Source organism: Ixodes scapularis, unplaced genomic scaffold (assembly GCF_016920785.2).
Source record: "Ixodes scapularis isolate PalLabHiFi unplaced genomic scaffold, ASM1692078v2 PGA_scaffold6__148_contigs__length_123643588, whole genome shotgun sequence".
NCBI lineage: Eukaryota > Metazoa > Arthropoda > Arachnida > Ixodida > Ixodidae > Ixodes > Ixodes scapularis.
Genome location: NW_024609881.1, coordinates 18,776,086 through 18,782,155, shown reverse-complemented (window position 1 = coordinate 18,782,155; position 6,070 = coordinate 18,776,086).

Here is a 6,070-nt window from a genome sequence, read left to right as displayed (position 1 = left end):
GGGTCGACAAAGTGCAGCTTGTGGTTAACGGTGAGGTGCGTGAAGCGAGCGTCATCTGCAAGCTTGCGATAGCCAGCCCAACAATCTGTGATTATTCTTGTTCCAGGGTGGACCCACTTGGCTATTAGCCCTAGCAGGGTATTAGCGTCACGGGTCTCCACGGGAACAAGAAAGCAGCACCCGCTGCCACGCTCCACACCGCCGAAAACCCACTGGCCAGGCCTTAAATACCCGCGATGGTACTTTCGCCGCCCGAACATACTCTCGTCTAGTTCTACAGTCACGCCTTCGCCGCCAATCATCTCTGAATGCGTAAAGACGGCATTTACCACAACCTCCCGCTAAAGGCTCGTCCAATCAGTTATTGTCTTACTTGCGACATCAGTCTCCCGCTGAATGACGGCGCACGGTAGGTTCTGGCACCAGAGGTAGATGATCTTCATGAGTTGGGGAAGCGTCAGGTGCGATCCCTCGAAAAAGGAACCACTCCGTACCGAGACCTCGCCCCGGCACTGAACCTTGACCGGCTTCCTCTTGGGCACCTCACGAGTCATCCACAAACCGCATCTCCACGAATACCCATCCGCAGATCTAGCGCGGACTTGCAGCGTCATCGCAGCTTCGCACTCTGGGCAAGCACGAGAAGCCAGGAGCAGGCCCATGCCCTGAAGCAAATTAATTGCTTCAAGAGGGTTTTTCATGGCGTCATGAAGACGGCACAAGTTAAACGCCATGGCACTGCGACGCTCGCCTCTGGAAGAATAAAGCGCCAAGGGGGCTAAACAAGCAGAAATGCGCGCTTCTTTGCATTTATTATTTTTATTTGATCCGCCATTTTATACCTCGTGACACCCTTCTAACGAACTGATTGGCTAATCGGTCGGGCCATGTCATCGCGTGACAAAAGAAACGCCAATCGTATGACCAGAACGGTTGCCACGGTCGGCATCGTTACAAAGAAGAGAACAGTCGGACCCAACAACAAAATAAAGTAACAAAAAGAATAAAAAAAAAAAAGAAAAAAAAAGAAGGGAGCCGTTTTCGGGCGGCGTGTTCTTTGATGAAAGGTGTTGCTCGCAATGGTTACTCTTTTTTCTTTTTTGTTTCTTTACCCTAGAGAATGCCACGTCCCTCATTTGAAACAAACCGTTGAAACGAAGGAGGGAGGGAGTCTTGGCGTCAGAATTCTTGAAAAGAGCCTCATGACGCCGCCAACGCCGCCGACGACCGTTAGGCTATTTATTTTGTTTCTTTAGACTTTTATCGCGACCACTACTCCACCGTGCCTCAGATTTTCCAGCGAAGGTCCGGCAGTTTTTAATAATTATTAGTATTGTCGTTTGAAGGGCACTCTTTTTATGCTGCTTCGTTTTCGTTCCTGACGCCATAAAAATATTCTTTCTCTTTTAGATTATAGGCGCGAAAAATCCACACTGACTAGGGAATGAGTAACAGCACCTAGATGTTGGCCTAGACTCTGCATTACTCAGACCCTAGTCCGTGTGGATTTTTCGCGCCTACAGTCTAAAAATAAAGAATGCCATACACACACATCACACGCTCACGCACTCAAAGTTGGTCCAGAAGTTCAGTGTCCCCGACGTGTTTTTGTAGCGCTTTCAAAACGATACACTAATACCTCCAAGTGTTCTCCGGCCCAGGATTTTGGTGACATTAAATGGTCTATGGTCCAGCACTTGCAGCGTTCTTCTCATGTCATATCGTTGGGTGCTGCATTTCACGCATGCACACAAAAGATGCTAATAACAAAAATAAATAATTGGGCTAATTAATTATTGGACTAATTGCATCCACAAACCAATCCGACCTTGAACTAAACTTTTTTTTTGTTTTTTTTTTTTTTTTTACGTAGGGCAAACTTTTTCCGCCCATATTTTTATGGCGTCAGGAACGAAAACGAAGCAGCATAAAAAGAGTGCCCTTCAAACGACAATACTAATAATTATTAAAAACTGCCGGACCTTCGCTGGAAAATCTGAGGCACGGTGGAGTAGTGGTCGCGATAAAAGTCTAAAGAAACAAAATAAATAGGCTAACGGTCGTCGGCGGCGTTGGCGGCGTCATGAGGCTCTTTTCAAGAATTCTGACGCCAAGACTCCCTCCCTCCTTCGTTTCAACGGTTTGTTTCAAATGAAAGACGTGGCATTCTCTAGGGTAAAGAAACAAAAAAGAAAAACAAGTAACCATTGCGAGCAACACCTTTCATCAAAGAACACGCCGCCCGAAAACGGCTCCCTTCTTTTTTTTTCTTTTTTTTTTATTCTTTTTGTTACTTTATTTTGTTGTTGGGTCCGACTGTTCTCTTCTTTGTAACGATGCCGACCGTGGCAACCGTTCTGGTCATACGATTGGCGTTTCTTTTGTCACGCGATGACATGGCCCGACCGATTAGCCAATCAGTTTGTTAGAAGGGTGTCACGAGGTATAAAAAGGCGGATCAAATAAAAATAATAAATGCAAAGAAGCGCGCATTTCTGCTCGTTTAGCCCCCGTGGCGCTTTATTCTTCCAGAGGCGAGCGTCGCAGTGCCATGGCGTTTAACTTGTGCCGTCTTCATGACGCCATGAAAGACCCTCTTGAAGCAATTAATTTGTTTCAGGGCATGGGCCTGCTCCTGGCTTCTCGTGCTTGCCCAGAGTGCGAAGCTGCGATGACGCTGCAAGTCCGCGCTAGATCTGCGGATGGGTATTCGTGGAGATGCGGTTTGTGGATGACTCGTGAGGTGCCCAAGAGGAAGCCGGTCAAGGTTCAGTGCCGGGGCGAGGTCTCGGTACGGAGCGGTTCCTTTTTCGAGGGATCGCACCTGACGCTTCCCCAACTCATGAAGATCATCTACCTCTGGTGCCAGAACCTACCGTGCGCCGTCATTCAGCGGGAGACTGATGTCGCAAGTAAGACAATAACTGATTGGACGAGCCTTTGTCGGGAGGTTGTGGTAAATGCCGTCTTTACGCATTCAGAGATGATTGGCGGCGAAGGCGTGACTGTAGAACTAGACGAGAGTATGTTCGGGCGGCGAAAGTACCATCGCGGGTATTTAAGGCCTGGCCAGTGGGTTTTCGGCGGTGTGGAGCGTGGCAGCGGGTGCTGCTTTCTTGTTCCCGTGGAGACCCGTGACGCTAATACCCTGCTAGGGCTAATAGCCAAGTGGGTCCGCCCTGGAACAAGAATAATCACAGATTGTTGGGCTGGCTATCGCAAGCTTGCAGATGACGCTCGCTTCACGCACCTCACCGTTAACCACAAGCTGCACTTTGTCGACCCGAACACTGGTGCGCACACCAATACGGTGGAGGGCACCTGGGCCCACGTCAAAAACTCTCTTCCATCTGGACGGCGCGAGAGCCACCATTTCACTGGTCACCTTGCAAAGTTCATGTTTTGGAGGAGAGAGAAGGCGCGCGGAAACACTGACAGATTTCAGTCGTTCGTCGCCGCGGCCGCCAAAATCTATAGCCCCGACGCAGACAGGAATCTTCCCTATAGTGCGGAGGACGAGGATTCTGACGGCCCCGGTGACTTCGAGTGATCCGCTGCGCTGAGCCCGTCGCCCGCCTGCGTGCATAAAGGCGACTTATGCGCCAACCGCTCGTCAAGTGCTCGTTATGTCAGTTATAGGTTCTGGTAGCAGTCTAAACGGTCCTTTTCAGGGCCCCCATATTTTGCAAACAGAGCTGTGTTTTGAATGCGGCACCCCGTGTCTCTGTAAAAAGTTCACAGGAAAGACCCAGCAAAGGTATGTGGTCCCCAACTGGGATATCGCGTGTGATGATTCAAATAAAAATTGTTCTTGCTTATTTCGCGCCTTTGATCCGAATAAATGCCGCAGTTGCAGTCGTCCCGCGGTGCTGTTGCTCGCCCATTCGCCGTCGGCGTGCCTCAGCTTCGTTGTCTGTGCTAGCGGCGCACCGGCGAAGGCGGCCTTTGATCCGAATAAATGCCGCCGTTGCAGTCGTCCCGCGGTGTTGTTGCTTGCTCGATCGCCGTCGGCGTGCCTCAGCTTCGTCGTCTTTGCTAGCGGCGCACCGGCGGAGGCGGTTGATCTGACACACCGCGTTCGGCTTTGGCTAGCAGACGGCGTTCGTAAAATGGCGTCAGCTGTTGCTGGCTTCACGCGGCGGTACCGTGCGTGCTTCTATTCATTCGGCGTTCGTTGCCATGGTGACGGCGAGGAAAGCAGACAAACGTTTTGATGCGGAAGAACGCTGCGGCGTAGCGATACCAGATGCGTTCTAAGGCCCTTCCCGCATGCTTTTCAATGGGCGGAAGGCGAACAAAAAGAGTTCGAAATAAGGACTTAACGCAGAAGGCTGCATTTCTCCAGCGCCTCATAATTTGACGAGCCTTGCACGAAAAGCATGTTTTTAGACCAGAGTTTGGAGATAGTTTTTTTTACAACAACATGGGTCTAAAGTATCAATGTGCCGCTTTCCCCATCCCGTTCAGCCCTAAGCTGACAGTGCTGTGGAAGCTACGTGCTCCTTGGGCCAGCCAGACGCTCGTCACCCCACGGGTACTTCGAACGGATCGGTTGGAACGCGCTGACGCTATTTACAGTACCACAACGCTGACAACGCCACCAAGGGCAAAGCTCATAATCTCTCCAGCCTTGCTATGTCATGAATGCGGGGAATATTTTCTTTCTGTTTTTGTTTGCGCCTGATATCCCATGAAGCATCGCGCTGTCCGTTCGCTTCTCTTCAAGCGCTGGCTCGAGTGCACCGTTTGGAACGAAAAATATAGCCAATCGTTCAAAATACAAATGTGCGATTATCATTTACGGTTATTATCCGTCATGCTTGACTCATTTCCGAACGAAATTTGAATATTTCAATTTTTGTTTCCGTGCCCCTTTAAAATTACGTGTTCTATCGTTTCCCTTTCGTGGTTTTTATTTAGCCCTGTATGTTTTGGTTCTTAGCACCCCCGTTCTAGCTTCAAACAGTAATGAGCTCCCCAATGAATTATCATACAACTGTTCCTTCTTTATTTCTTGTATTTGTGCCCTGTATATTTGATTTCCCCTGCATTCTCTTTTTCCACAATTTCCTCTCTGTTTCCTTTATTCCCTTTTCTACTAATACACTTTGATCGGCCCCATCTCGTTGAATGTATTTAGATCTCAGCTTGCGGGTTCGGTTTGTCCACTTTGTGTTTAGACTTTTCATATATAAATACTTGTACACTTTCGCTGCCCACCGCGTATCCTCAATTGCAGCTAGTCTTTGTTCAAGTTTTACTTTACTGATCGCTTCTCTACTCTCGAAAGACGCCCATCCCATATACCCCTGTACTCCCTCATTTGGTGTATTCCCATGTGCCCCCAATGCCAACCTACCCTATCGGACGACGGACAGTTCTTAAACTTTAGCATCTGGTTTGTACTGCCAGCCCTGCATTTGGGCAGATGCTCGGCATTGTGGGGTGTGTCACTCGTTTCTGCAATTAAAAAAAGATTGGTGTGAATTATTTTTACTTTTTTTGACATGCTGTATGTAGATTTTTTCCATACTTAGGTGTTGCCATCTCAAATTGCAAAACTTTTGGATATAGGGTAGAACCTTGTATTGCTCTTGCCACGACACTGGGAAGGGATCACATTTTAGTCGTGACTTTCACTCATTTTTGTTTCACCTCTTCTATCCTGTTTTTGCGTTTTTTCTACGGTGTAAGGTCTTTGAGGCGTGCAGTATAGAGAAGCTAGTTTTAGAGAATGCCGCTTCATCAATTCACCTCACAGAGGAGCTCAGTTTAGAGAAAATGGCGATGAGCGGCCTTTTAGTGTATTCGGCCGCAGTTAACATTTTTGTAATGAGCCGCCGCAAACTGTCGTTGCGAAGCGACGTGAGCGGGCGGGCAGGGTGAGTTAACGCGTGCCCCAGTGTTACACGCGCAAAGTAGGGGAGCCTTTTTTTAAGCAGCGTCCCCTTTTCGATAAAAGGCATTTCTCTAAACTGAGGTTCCGCTTTTTCTAAGCCAAGCTTCGATCGAACGTGCCCGTTCTCTAAAACATGTTTCGATGAAATGTTGTTCAATCAACCATTGTACA